The following is a 14,602-nucleotide window of genomic DNA, read 5'->3' on the forward strand; positions in this document are numbered from 1 at the left end:
AGGCAGGATTCAAAGGAACCTGCTATTCTGAACATGTACAAAGGAAGGGGTTTCCTTAGCAACAGGAAACAGGTGAAAGCTCTCAGGAGTGATCCTTCCACCCATGCTCCTTTTGAGTTTGGTAATGTTTCCAAGCTCATGTAGGAAAGATAGAGTGAATTTATCATGAAGAAACAATACCGCTAGTTAGGGAGGTTTCACAACATTTATGAGTTGGCAAAAGCCTTGTTTTTTGTTCTTGTTGGCATGACAGGAGTAGTCATCCTAGAGACTAGGCTTCCTTTTTTATTATTCTGTATATTCCCCAGATGTTTAAGCCTTTAAAACTATGTACTGAATTCTTAATAACTTATAAGGCCTATCCTGATACAATAACCACATATAGAAAAAAAGTTGTATGTTTTGTACAAATCATATAGTCATTCCATCCATTTCTGAATTCACTTACAATTGTGTTACCTTCCGTCTGTTTTTTTAAACAGAGAAATGGCAACACCTATTGTATATGAAATATTTTTAAAGACTTTAGAAAGAACATCATGTTAATTAGTTAATGCCATGAACCTTTCAATGGCAAGTCTAAAACTGAGGCACATAGAGATTGTGTTTGTTTTTTAATTGGAGCAAAATTGCATTACAATGTTGTGTTAGTTTTTGCTGTACAACAAAGTGAATCAGCTATATGTATACAAATATCCCCTTCCTCTTGGATCTCCCTTCCACCCCCTCCATCCCACCCATCTAGGTCATCACAGAGCACTAAGCTGAGCTCCCTGTGCTATACAGCAGATTCCCACTAGCTTTATATTTTACACATGGTAGTGTATGTAAATCAGTTCTAATCTCCCAATTCACCCCATGCTCCCCTTCCCTGCCATGTCCACATGTCTGTTCTCTATGTCCACATCTCTATTTCTGCCCTGCAAATAAGTTCATCTGTACCATTTTTCTAGATTGCACGTGTATGTGTTAATATACAATATTTGTTTCTCTTTTTATGACTTACTTTATTCTGTATGACAGACTAAGTCCATCCACATCTCTACAAAAGATCCAATTTCCTTCCTTTTTATGGCTGAATAATATTCCATTGTATATATGTACCACATCTTCTTTATCTATTCATCGGCCAAAGGCCATTTAGGTTGCTTCCATGTCCTGGCTATTGTAAATAGCACTGCAATGAATATTGGAGTACATGTGTCTTTTTGAATTTTGGTTTTCTCAGAGTATATGCCCAGGAGTGGGATTGCTGGGTCATATGGTAGTCGTATTTTTAGTTTTTTAAGGAACCTTCATACTGTTCCCCATAATGGCTGTATCAATTTACATTCCCATCAACAATGCAAAAGGGTTCCCTTTTCTCCACACCCTCTCCAGCATTTATTGTTTGTAGATATTTTGATGATGGCCATTCTGTCTGGTGTGAAGTAATACCTCATTATAGTTTTGATTTAAATTTCTCTAACAATTAGTGATGTTGAACATCTTTTCATGTGCCTCTTGGCCATCTGTATGTCTTCTTTGGAGAAATGTCTATTTAGGTCTTCCACCTATTTTTTTTGATTGGGTTGTTTGTTTCTTTGATATTGAGCTGTATGTATATTTTGGAGATTAATCCTTTGTCAGTTGCCTCATTTGCAAATATTTTCTCCCATTCTGAGGGCTGTCTTTTCATCTTGTTTATGGTTTCCTTTGCTGTGCAAAAGCTTTCAAGTTTTGATTTTGTTTTACTTCTGTACTAAGTTTGAGTTTTAGCATAATGAAAATGTGCAAGAAATTGAATAAATTGCTTCACTTTTAACATGTCTTTTCTTTGAATCGACAAATCTTATTTTACTATAAGGAACTACAGAAATGAGAGCTTTCTTGGCTAATTCTATTTAATTACTTAATTTATCATGCACTATGCTGGAGGCTGGGAACACAAATATGAATAATGAACAGCCCTGGCCCCCAAAAGGCCTGCAATCATTTTTACTATGTAACTTCAAGAATTCAAAATAACTTAGTAATTAGGTTTATTACTCCTGTAATAGTTTATAATTCTATAAATAAATACTCATATCAGAAGCATCAGATAGAATTTCATAATTATTGTGCTTAGTAATAATAAAAGACAAAAGAATAATTTCATAGAATTTTCAAATTTACTGACAAAAGTCTTCAGCAGAAATTTGATGAATTTAGATCTTTAGAACAAATTTTAAATAACTCAAATGAAACAAATTTTACATAGAAAAGGCTTAAATGATTAGAGGAGCAGTGATGGTTGAAGAAAAAGGTGACTAAATTCAAGTGAAATGGTATAATTATGCAGAATTCAATAGCATATCTCACAAAATATAGTCATTTATCTCAAAATTGAAATAGCTTTATTTTGCTTATGAAAGTAATCCATGTGCAGTTAGAAAATTCAAACTAACTCAGAAAAGTTCATAAAGACACTGGTAATCCCATCATCTACCTGATATTATTCTATGAAACAAACAATTCTAGAGTAGTTATTATTCATTGAGTCCTTACTCTTGTGCCACCCCTTATATAATATGGTTTATGTGCATTGAGTTCATATAATTAATTAATTACCAACAATGGGAAATAAGTAATATTAATATCCTGATTTCATAGGTGATGAAATGAACATGCTAAATGTCAAGCAACTAGAAAATAGATGTATAAAATTGTATAGATATATTGTTATCTTTCTTTCCTTTCAAAGAAAGTGATTTCATACTAGTTATGCTACCTATTCTGCAATTTTATTCTTACCAATTTATTTCAAATCAAAATGTAGCATTAAATACAAATCTGTAAGTGGTATTATCTGAATAATCTGGTTTTGCTTACTTGTTTTGTGGTAATTAAGGAGGTTTAAAAAGAGAGAACACAGATTATGATGGGAAAACAATGGCCACTTATTTGCTATGATGATACCTCCATGGTCTTTCACTGCTGCTGTACAAACCCACGTTTGCATGTTTATTTTGACCTTCTATAGTTGTTGCAGAGGATTAGAAGGGAAGATATTGACTTTAGCACCATGACTAAACTTATTTGGACATTCATCCAAAAATGTTAATTGAACTTTGTGCTAGTTTCTTTTTCTTTTTAAGTAGGTTCTGCAGGTACACCAATGAGGAAAATAAGTTAATTGTATTCATGAATCATATATTCTAGAAGGTTCTTAAAATTTGTTTCAAAAAGATGAAGGAAAGAATAGTGGTGCCAGATGAATGCAGAGAGCAAACGGAGCAAAGGAAAGGTGTTGTAACCTCCAGTGTACACTTTGTTAATTTGAAAATCCACAATTTCCTAGTTTTTGCATCCTTTGTTTTCTCTCATACAAGAATCAGTGGCGGTCTTCTTTTCTAAGGAATTCTACACATTTCTTCAACTGTCTTTTCATCTTGTGAGGTCTTATCAGGGTTCTAGACCTCCACGGAGTGCTATGCCAGGACAGGTTTAAGAAGACCACATATTTAGATTCGGCATCATTGTGCACAGTTGCAGAATTAGAGATGTGATTTTTTTAAATAAATTTAATTAATTAATTTATTAATTTATTTATTTTATTGATTGGCTGCTTTGGGTCTTCCTTGCTGCACATGGGCTTTCTTTAGGTGTGGTGAGCAGAGGCTACTCTTCACTGTGGTGCTCGGGCTCCTCATTGCCGTGGCTTCTCTTGTTGCGGAGCACAGGTTCTAGGTGCATGGGCTTCAGTAGTTGCAGCACGCAGGCTCAATAGTTGTGGCTCATGGGCTCTAGAGTGCAGGCTCAATAGTTGTGGGGCAGGGGCTAAGTTGCTCCATGGCATGTGGTATCTTCCTGGGACAGAGATCGAACCCATGTCCCCTGCATTGGCAGGCAGATTCTTAACCACTGCGCCACCTAGGAAGTTCCAAGATTTGATTTTATTATATTTCCCCAATGTTAAACATATGAACAACCACAATTTCTTGCTTTATGTAGCTTTTCACATATTTAAAAGTATTGTTATCCCTCATATTCATAGCATCTTTTGAGGTAAAGAAGTACTTAATAATAAGAAAAATGTAAAGTAATTCAGGCATTAAAAAGACAAACGCCCGCAAATATGAAGTTAATGTTGACAGAGCAGAGAAAGAAATTTGAATTTCTATACTCTATCTCTACTTACTACTTAGGTAGTCTCTTTGGTTAGGTCCTGATGAACAAATTCACTATCAACAAGCGTGTATTCATTTAAATAGGAGACAGGTTTATAAAGCTGAGCATCAATAATTAATTGGCCAAGCTAAATATAGTTAAAGGAAACATTAATATTGATCACATACTTTTGTTTTTAAATAGGCTATTTCAAGATTTTTTTTCTCCCAAAATATTGAGTTGCTTGGTAAATACAGGATTAGTTCATGAGAACTGAGAAGTTTCATGAGGATGATTTTATCAACCATGGTAGTCTAATGAACTATATACTACAAATTTGGGGGTACTTCTGATTATTTAGAATTTGGCCTTACTCATTCTAGGGACTGTGCTAGAGAAATACCCGTATGTTCTTCTTCAACTTCTGTTTTTTCCCCTCTAGGCTATTTGATGATCACCGTCCCTGAGTTTGTACCTGTTATTATATCATTCTTTCTCATTTTAACATACTCCCTTTTCATATTAAAATTCTTAAATTTCCATCTTCATTTACATTTATTAATGACTTCTGGGAGGCACCTTAATCATATCAGTAATGAGTTGTTAGCTTCAATTAAAGAAGGTGGCCCTTCTCTAACCTGGTCGTCCTTTTCCTGATCTTTAACTATCAAGTTTTACAGGTTACAACTCCAAGCTTGGCTGCCCATTGATTATATGAATCAGTTTTCCACAGCACTGTAATTGTGCCATTGACTCCTTTCTTTCTTTTCCCAGGATTGTAAGTGAAATAAAATTATGATGTATGTTGTTTAGAAATATATGATTAGAGCATAGAGAAAGACATTGTAGTATATATAAAATAATCAGTGATTCCCATTATAAGAAACAAGTAGCTTTCTTGTGGCAGTTTTTCTTGTAAAATATAGGTATTACCATTCATGGGAAAGAGGGTAAAGGATACTCCCCATCTCATTGTTAATTAGCCCTTCAAGATTTGATGGAATACATGTAGTATCAGGGTATCCTTAAAGAAAAGAAAACAGGGTAGAAAGTGAAAGAAGGAAAAGTAATATGCAATACCTTCTAAAAAAATCATGTGGGCTGGAAGAAGATTTGAAAACATTCAAATTCTGCTTCTTGTTGTACTATAAATCATAATGACTTTGGATATGGGAGGCTTTGATAAAACTGTCTACAGAATGCTGAATAACTAAATGTCTGCCTAAAGATTTAGACAATATACATCTACAAAGCTGCATGATAGATTTGTTGCTGTTGAAGTGAATGATGGAAATCACTCACACATGGTATATCAAAACCTGCTATTAGTTAATAAGACACTTATGAAAATACAAGCAAATGGATAATTCAAATTAAGTTAAGTATGTCCATTTTTTTCGTAACATGCTCACTCTGCATTTTTAACATTCCTGACATGATGCTTGGTACTAAGTTCTCTGATGGAGCAATCTACCTTCCATCTCTTAAAAGTCTATCTGAGTGAAGAATGTGCCTGAGGATTGAATCCCTATCAACCACTGCAATAATCCAAAGCTTTTGGAGGGAAGAAGCTTGGAAACAAAGGAAAAAAAAAAAAAAATTTACTTGTTTATCTCACATTATATACAAGATTATATATCTAAAGGAAAATGTAATCAAAGTGGTAGGCAAAAAATTTTCAAAAAATGTGGAGAGGAAATTTAACTTACCCTCACAGAAGAAAGAGGCACTGAGAAGATAATCTGGATAAAATAAGGTGGTGAAACAAAATGATGTAGTAAATATGACAATTTGGAGAGACAGCTGTGGAAAAATACCTATAAAGTAATGGATAATGAGAAATTAAGACTATCTAAAAGAAAAAATACTAAAATTATATAATTATCCTAGAGAGAAGAATTAAATTGAATGTGAATGAGGAAGATAAAAGAGGTAAAAGGTATGAAAAATTACAAACAGTTTTAAAAGTTTAGCTATAATTTAATTTTGTTAGAATAGCTACAGGGGTGGATATCTGTTCACCAATAAGGAAGAACAGAATATTGAAAGGCACTGAAGGTAAATTTCTCTAAGGTAAATTAGCAAGTAGAAAGAAGTACTTTCACCTTAAGGGACAATAGAAGATGTATGATCAACTCCATCTCTTTCATTCTTCTTTGCTCTCAGATTTTATTGTTGTTTTACTGTTCAAGGAATAGGAAATAATGGCTGTGAGCTTTAAGGTTTGGTTAGGTGGCATGAGTTAAGGGTTTAGATAGTATAATAAATTGAGAAGTAATTACTGTGAGCTGAGTTTAAAGGGTGTAGATTCAATGAAACTTTCTTCCTCCACTAAAAGAAAACATATAACTGTTTTGAGTGACACTGATATAAAAAATATAGCTCAAAATGGAGAAAATAGATGATCAAAGTAGCATTGATCTTCTTCAATCACAAATTGCGTTATTCTAAATACTTTATAAAATGTATACTGAGATATTGTTTCAACCTAACACCAAAATTGAAAAAAAAAAATGTAATGGAAAATGTGAACAGGTTGGTTCATAAAGCCATCAGTCATGCCTTCATGAATAAAATAATTGTATTATAGCATATCATTTTAAGTTAATTTTGACCATTACATTAATCCACTTGAATCACTGAATGGTCAATATGAACCACATGTGTCTGGAGAGACTGGGTAAATTTATAATTAAGAATTGCTCACACTAGGTCTACTGTGTAAGATATGCTTTTGTTTCTGACACTTTTATATGGAACTAATTCAACTCAAGTTAAATACCTGATGATTAGCTAGCACAGAGAAGCAGAAGGAAAAATCTGGAAGTAAAGAACCAAAAAAAAAAACTTTCATTGACAAGACTATCCCTTTCCTATTGAGTATTCTTGATTAGTTTACTGTGTAGGTTTGCATTTATTTCTGGGCTCTCAAATCTGTTTCACTGGTCTGAGTATCTGTTTTTATGCCAGTTACATACTGTTTGATTACTATAGACTTGGAATCAGGAAGCATGATGCCTCCAACTTTGTTCTTGATCAAATTTCTTTAGCTGCATGGAGTCTTTTATGTTCCCATACAAATTTTAAGACTTTTTTTTTCCTATTTTTTGAAAAATGTCATTGGAATTTTGATAGGGATTGTATTGAGTCTATAGGTGGCTTTGGGTAGTATGGACATTTTAACAATGTTAATTATTCCAATCCATGAACATGAGATATCGTTCCAATTGTTTGTGTCTTCTTCAATTTCTTTCAGCAAAGTCTTATACTTTTCAGTGTACAGATCTTTCACTTTCTTGGTTAAATTTATTCCTATGTATTGTATTGTTTTTTATACTATTTTAAATGAGGTTTTTTCCTTTCTTTTTCAGATAGTTTGTTTTTAGTGTATTGAAATGCAACAGATTTTTGTATGCTGATTTTGTATTCTCCAGTTTTGCCAAATTCATTTATTATTAGTCTAAGCAGTTTTTTGGTGGAATCTTTAGGGTTTCCTATGTATAACATCATGTCATGGAAACAGAGATGAATTTCTTTCTTTCTTTTCAGTTTGGATGCCATTTGTGGAATTCTCATCAGGAAAAAGATACTCTCCTCAACAACACTAGAAAAACTGAATGTCCACAGGCAAAAAAAAAAAAAAATGATACTGAATCCTTATCTTATAACACTCAAAAAAAAAAAAAAAACTCAAAATGGATTAGAGACTTAAATATAACACCTCAGTCATAAAACCCCTAGAAGAAAACATAGGAAAAAAACTCCATGTCATTGGTCTTGGCAACACATTTTTTGGATATTACACCAAAAGTGCAAGCAACAAAAGCAAAAAATAAACATATGGGATTACATCAAACTAAAAAGCTTCTGCTCAGTGAAAGAAATAATCAGCAAAATTAAAAGGCAAATGGGAGAAAAATTTGCAAACCATATATGTGATGGGGGTTAATATCCAAATTACAGGAGTTAATAATCAAAATATATGTCATACAATTCAATATCAAAAGCCCAAGTAATTCAATTTAAAAAATGGTCAAAGGATCTGAATAGACATTTTTCTGAAGAAGACATATAAATGACCCATAGGTACATAAAAATGTGTTCAACATCACTAATCATCAGGGAAATGCAAATAAACACCATAATGAGATATCATTTCACATCTGTCAGGATTTCTATTATTAAAAAGACAAGAGAGAACAAATACTGGCTAGGATGGAGAGAAGAGGGAACACTTGAGCACTGTAGGTGGGAATGTAAAATGATGCAGCCACTATAGAAAAAAGGAATGGAGAGTCCTCAAAAAATTAAAAATAGAACTACCATGATCCAGCAATCCCATTTCTGGGTATATATAGGGAGGAAATGAAATTACTATCTCAAAGAGATATCTGCATCCCCATGTTCATTGCAGCATTATTCACAATAGCCAAAACATGGGAAAAGCAACTTAAGTGTCTGTATATGGCTGAATATATAAAGGGTGCCATATTTATATATAATGGAATATTACTCAACCATGAAAAGAAGGGTCCTTGGCCATTTGTGATAGCATGGATGCATCTTGCATGCATTATTCTAAGTGAATTAAGTCAAAGAAAAACACTGTGTGATCTATACATAGAATCCAAAAAATATGAACCTATAGGAACACAGTGGTGGTTGGTGGTTGACAGGGGCTTTGGATGGGAAAAATAGAGACTTTGGTCACAACGTACAAACTCCCAGTTACAAGTGAATAAGTTCTGGCGATCTAATGTGCAACATGGTGACTATAGCTGAAAGTACGCTGTTATATACTTGAATGTTGCTAAGAGAGTAGCTCTTAAATGTTTTCACCACACACACACACACACACACACACACACATACACACACACAGATAACTAGGCAAGGTGATAGGTGTGTTAACTAACTTACTGTGGTAATCATTTCACAGTATGTAAATGTATCAAATTGTCATGTTGTACACCTTAAACTTACACAATATTATGTTATATATTGAGAAATATAGCATCTATATTTCAATAAAGCTGGGGAAAAAAAAAGACCTGTCCTCTATTATCAAGGTTCATACAGCAGTAGAGGAGGGAAGAAAATAGCCCACAAAAGCTATATTAAGGGAAACTTATTCTCATCAAGCAAATAGAAGTATTGCAGACATTATTGGTGGACAGGCAATCCAGACTAAATAAAAAGATTCAATTCTAGTGCAGCCCGCACTGACTAAATGGTGACTAAAGAGTTGAGAGTATATAGAACCCAATGTATGCAAAACAAGAGAAGCCTGGTATAGTAAAGAAAGATCTCTGGAAAAAAGAAAAAGTCAGTTGTCAAATTATTGTTCTGTAAAGTATTCTTTGCTTCCTTTCATTAGAAGGCTTAAAAAAAAAAACCAATCTCATTCTCTTAACCAATGTAAAATCTCTATAACACAGTTATGTTCCCTCTAGCATATCTAAAATGTTTGTTTCACCATTTGCTAGACAAGTTGAAAATTTTATTTAGACAATGCATGATACATTTCTGCTTTTCTAAACTTCTGACACAATAGCATTGCCACAGCTTCAAAGAATGAATATACTATAGTTGAAATTTAAGAAAAGTGGTTTTATATATGCATTTTATACAAATTTAATGTGTGATTTCACAGTTCGATTGATTTTCAAGTAGGATCATTAGACTTAAAGATCATTTGAAGAGTTCTTATAAATTTCTTGGCCACCACCTTATATAGGCAACTAGAGAATTCTTCTGTGAATGAAAGAAATATTCTGAAATACCAAGTATCTGATAATGATTTTCACATTATATCTTGAGATCAAACTGAGGGGAGAGAAAGAGAGATTTTTATTAATATAACCAGTACCTCAATGTAGTTGGACTGAACATACAGGAAAGGAAATCTCAATATGAATTCCTTATGAACCAGAACTCAATTTCAATAGCTCAGATTCACACTTTATGTCTAATGAAGAATTGTCCTATCACCTATGAACAGTCCTGAACCTTCGTCCGGTTGGATGTTTTCCAAAACTTGAATCCACATTGAATAGTTAAATATCTGCTGTAATACATAGTATCTACTCAAGCTTCACCAGAGACCAGTTTAGGAATTTGTGGGAAAAAAATGCTTTACAGCTGACTAAGAAACAGGGTACTTCATGCCCTCATGACAATTCATTATCAATCATACAACTTCACAGCTGTGTTTCCCAAGTATTGTAGTTTGAAAGCCAACTCCCATGAAATGATCACTAATGGTGAATCTTTTAATAGATTCGGGTTGGTTTTTATTTACAGATTTATTTTTCTGCAAAAAAAAATTCTTACCTTCACTAAAAGTTGTCTTCAAAAACTAAGAAAAAGCTAATATGAAGTTATGTACATAATTTATGTCAAACACAAATGTTCTTGGTTCCAAAACACCTAAATAATTTTTTAAATGTTGAGAATTTATATCAGTATTTTTGTTGTTTGGTCATGGACGTATATCTTTGATTAGGATTGAGTTATCATATGTGTTTCTACAAATTAAATATAGAACAATTGAATAATTCATAATTAAAATATAATTTTAGTTAAAAAAATCATTAATGGTTTTATAGGTGGGATTGGTCAAATGCCAGTAATTACCAAACTCTGCTTTCCTACAGTGATATATAGATTTAGACCTAGACATAGACCTGACATTAAATTTTACCAGATGGACCTTGTAGTCATGTGTAAGGTTTTTTTTTTACTATTTATATCTTTATAGGATTCTTCATCAACAAACTAGCTATTGGTTTTGCAGAGCCTAGAAAAGAGAATATTTTCTTTTCCTGCACCATCTATTATTGTATATGGCCAGCCAATTTCAAATATGGAAAGCTGGCTATTTGTTGTGGCTGTAGAGGTTGTATTGGTTATATTTCATTTTTCATGTGAATTGCTGACATCATCATGATGCTGATACAAAAGCTGCTACCCTAATTTCAAGCTCCATTAGCAACAAAAGAAGTATTGTATTGCTTACACTTATAGAATTGAAGAAATACAGACTTTCAAATAATATAATACAAAATAAAGAGCAATACTTTTCAACTCTTGAAATATAAGCATTATATATCTAATGTAATTTACCTTTTTCTTGTTATATTTAGAGTCCTAAGAATTAAGTGCTCCGAATAAAACTATTTTTTGAAAATTTTCAGTGATCATCATATTTAGAATGTCTTAGTCCTCTGTGCTTTAGTCCATAAAAGTATTTTAAGTTAAAAATTCACTTTGGAGTTCAATAATGCATCATTTGTATGGATGTGTCTCAGGCTGAATAATACATTCTAGGGTGAGAAGAAGCTTAGAATAAAAAGTGTAAAAAATTATAGTTTCACATAAGATGTTTTCTACAATATTATGTTTATTTTGAGCAGACAACTTCCAAATTTGCATCTTCAAAACCCCAACCCTTACATCTTACCTGAAGACTAGATTTTAATGTAAAACTGGCAAACTGTTATCACTACATATATGCCTGATAGATACATCAAATTCAGTGTGTCTAAACAGAACACTTGATATCTCCATTTCTACTCATTTCAAACAATGTCACATGTTACTCAAATTAAAAATCCAGGCTTCTTCATTCCTTCTCAGAGGGAGTTAACAGAGTCATGTCTAATATTTCTTATTTTGATGACTATCTCAGAAAAATAACAATTCCTTCTAGCCCACACTCCTTTCTTTGCCTCTTCTTTATAATGTATTTATTCTTTTGTTTCCTAAATAGCAAGAGCAACCTGAAATAAATGAGGGAAAGTGGTTAGAGACTGTATTTAAATGCATGTATGCAAAATGCACACAAACACACACACATACGCACACACTCAACAGCAGTAACAAGAAATCAAGTCACTTTAAGTGAAACCTCTAGTTTTGGATTTACCTTCCCCCGTCCATTAAGAAAAACTTCCAGGCTTTGATTTGGAATCTTTTGATTAGCAGTTCTTTCAGTTTAAGTCCAAGTATCCAATGACTTCTTAATATCTCTGCTACTGATTATGCAAGTACAAACCAATATCATTTTTCAACTGGACTACTGTAGTGTTTCCCAAGTGTTCTACTCTTGTGCCACCCACACCCAAAAGCACCTGCCAAGTGTCTTTTCTACAGAGGAGCCAGAGGTTTCTTCTCAAAGCCTAAATCAGAATATTTCTCCCTACTGCTTAAAACTCTGAAATGGCTGAGTAATATTCCATTGTATATATGTGCCACATCTTCTTTATCCACTCATCTGGTGGTGGGCATTTACGTTGCTTCCATGTCCTGGTTATTGTAAATAGTGCTGCAATGAACATTGTGGCAGGTGCATCTTTTTAGATTATGAAATTGTGTTATTTGTAGTGAGGTAGATGGACCTAGAGTCTGTCATACAGAGTAAAGTAGGCCAGAAAGAGAAAAATACCACATGCTAACGCATATACATGGAATCTAAAAAAAATGGTACTGATGAACCCAGTGGCAGGGCAAGAATAAAGACGCAGATGCAGGCATGGGACTTGAGGACACAGGGTGGGAGGGTGGGCGAGGCAGCAAAGGGGAAACTGGGAGGAAGTGAGAGAGTAGCATTGACATAGATACACTACCAAATGTAAAATAGCTAGTGGGAAGCAGCTGCATAGCACAGGGAGATCAACTCAATGATCGGTGATGACTTAGAGCAGTGAGATAGGGATGATGGGAAGGATTTGCAGGAGGGAGGGACTATGGGAATGTATGTATAAATCCATCTGACTCATTTTGTTGTACAGCAGAGACTGGCACAACAGTGTAAAGCAATTATATTCCAATAAAGAGCTAGAAAGAAGAATAGTTAAGGAAGCCCTTATTGTACTAGAATAGAGAATCTATTAAGAGCTGAGTAGAGGGAGTGTATTAGTAAAATGATTTATCGAGAAAAATATATGCATTGTGTTGTATATTCAGTTTCTTAAAAAAAACAAAAACAAAAACAAAAAACCAAAAAACCTCTGAAATGACTTTCCATGCAATTAAAATAAAATTTGAACTACTCATTATGGATTATTTGGAGACTCTAAGTAAGTGATAGTTCACTTTCCTGTTGTCATATCATAAGATTTTCCTTCTATTCATTACATTCTTCTGTCTATCCCTCTAACTTGGTCTCCTTTCTATTCCTCGAAAACTCTGAATAAATCTTGCCATAGGGTTTTGGCACTTACTTATTTCCTTGCCTGGAATTCCTCTTTCCCAAGTCTTTTTATTTGCTCCTTTCATGGTTCTTAACTCAAATATCACATCATCAGGGACACTTTTTTTGAACATTCAAATAAAATGGCTCCATCCCAACCCTCCCCATTCTTTCACCTTATTTTGCCTCCTTTATAATTATCATCATTTGAAATTGTGTGGTTTTCATGGTATTGTCCTCGCCCTCTTCCTACACCTACAACATCAACTCCACTAGAATATGAGTTCCAAGTGGGCAAGAAATGTGATTTGCCTGTCCTGTCTTGTTCTTGTATCCATAGTATTTGGTGCAAAGCTTATGCCATAATAGGTGCTCAAGAAGTATTTTAATTAATTAAATATAATTAATATCATTCCTTCTTCTATTAGGTCCAACCTCCCACACCCATGGAATAGTGATTTGATTCAAACAATCAAACTTGATTACTATCTCTTCAAGGTAGGTAAAATGAAAAATGTGTTCAGATCAATAAAGAATTCTGTTCCCTTTCACTGTTGTTGCTATTACCCCACAGTTTTGCTGCTGATAATAGGTGTTTTGGCTGCTCAAGTATAGATTTTTCCCTATTGCTCAATGATTTTAAATGATGGAGGACTGAAACACAGAAAACTATAGCTGTACTTAACATAGAGACCACATTAATGATCAAATCATGGTGCTGACATTGGTCCAAATTTAATTATTCGGCCCTACAATTGGGAAGGTACAGGAAAGAGCAACTCCTTCCACCAGTGTTATCATCGGTTTGGGTCAGTACATACTCTTAGGCCTAAATTTCCAATGTTATGGCTCAGAGCTCTATGAGTCCAGAAATTTTTGTCTCAGGACAAAAAAATACATAATTAAAGGTGACTTAAGCAGTCAGTAATATTTGCCGTATCGCTAGATAAGAAGACTAAGTAAGCTGTTCAGTGCTGTCTTCAAGGAGACAAGGCATTTCTTATTCACTGCTCTTTATTCCCAGATTCAACGACTAATTCTTTGTTTTGCCCTGAATACATTGTTAAAGGTTGTTGTAGCAGTTTCAGGCATCGTATGTAAACAAAATTACATCTGGCTAACTAAATATGTCAAAAAGACCACACATAACAAATGTTGGAGAGGGTGTGAAGAAAAAGGAACCCTCATGTATTGTTGGTGGGCATGTAAATTTGTGCAGTCACTATGGAAAAAAAAGTATGGAGATTCCTCAGCAAATTAAAAATAGAACAAGTAGACCTA

The 14,602-nt window shown here is 33.7% G+C and overlaps 1 long non-coding RNA gene across 2 annotated transcripts in view; it reads right to left on the reverse strand.

Moving 5' to 3' along the window:
- Positions 1-3,587: 3,587 nt before the first annotated feature.
- Positions 3,588-14,602, reverse strand: part of LOC130853038 (uncharacterized) — a 63,432-nt gene continuing 52,417 nt past the window's right edge. Inside the window, exons 4-6 of one of the 2 annotated variants that reach the window (XR_009053645.1) lie at positions 6,234-6,311; positions 5,838-5,945; positions 3,588-3,891 (exon numbers count right to left, since the gene is read on the reverse strand). This is a non-coding gene — a long non-coding RNA (uncharacterized LOC130853038). Of the gene's footprint in view, positions 3,892-5,058; positions 5,153-5,837; positions 5,946-6,233; positions 6,312-14,602 lie in introns of those variants that run through there. The other variant, XR_009053646.1, reaches the window with a different exon arrangement.

This window comes from Hippopotamus amphibius, chromosome 5 (genome assembly GCF_030028045.1).
Source record: "Hippopotamus amphibius kiboko isolate mHipAmp2 chromosome 5, mHipAmp2.hap2, whole genome shotgun sequence".
Taxonomy (NCBI): domain Eukaryota; kingdom Metazoa; phylum Chordata; class Mammalia; order Artiodactyla; family Hippopotamidae; genus Hippopotamus; species Hippopotamus amphibius.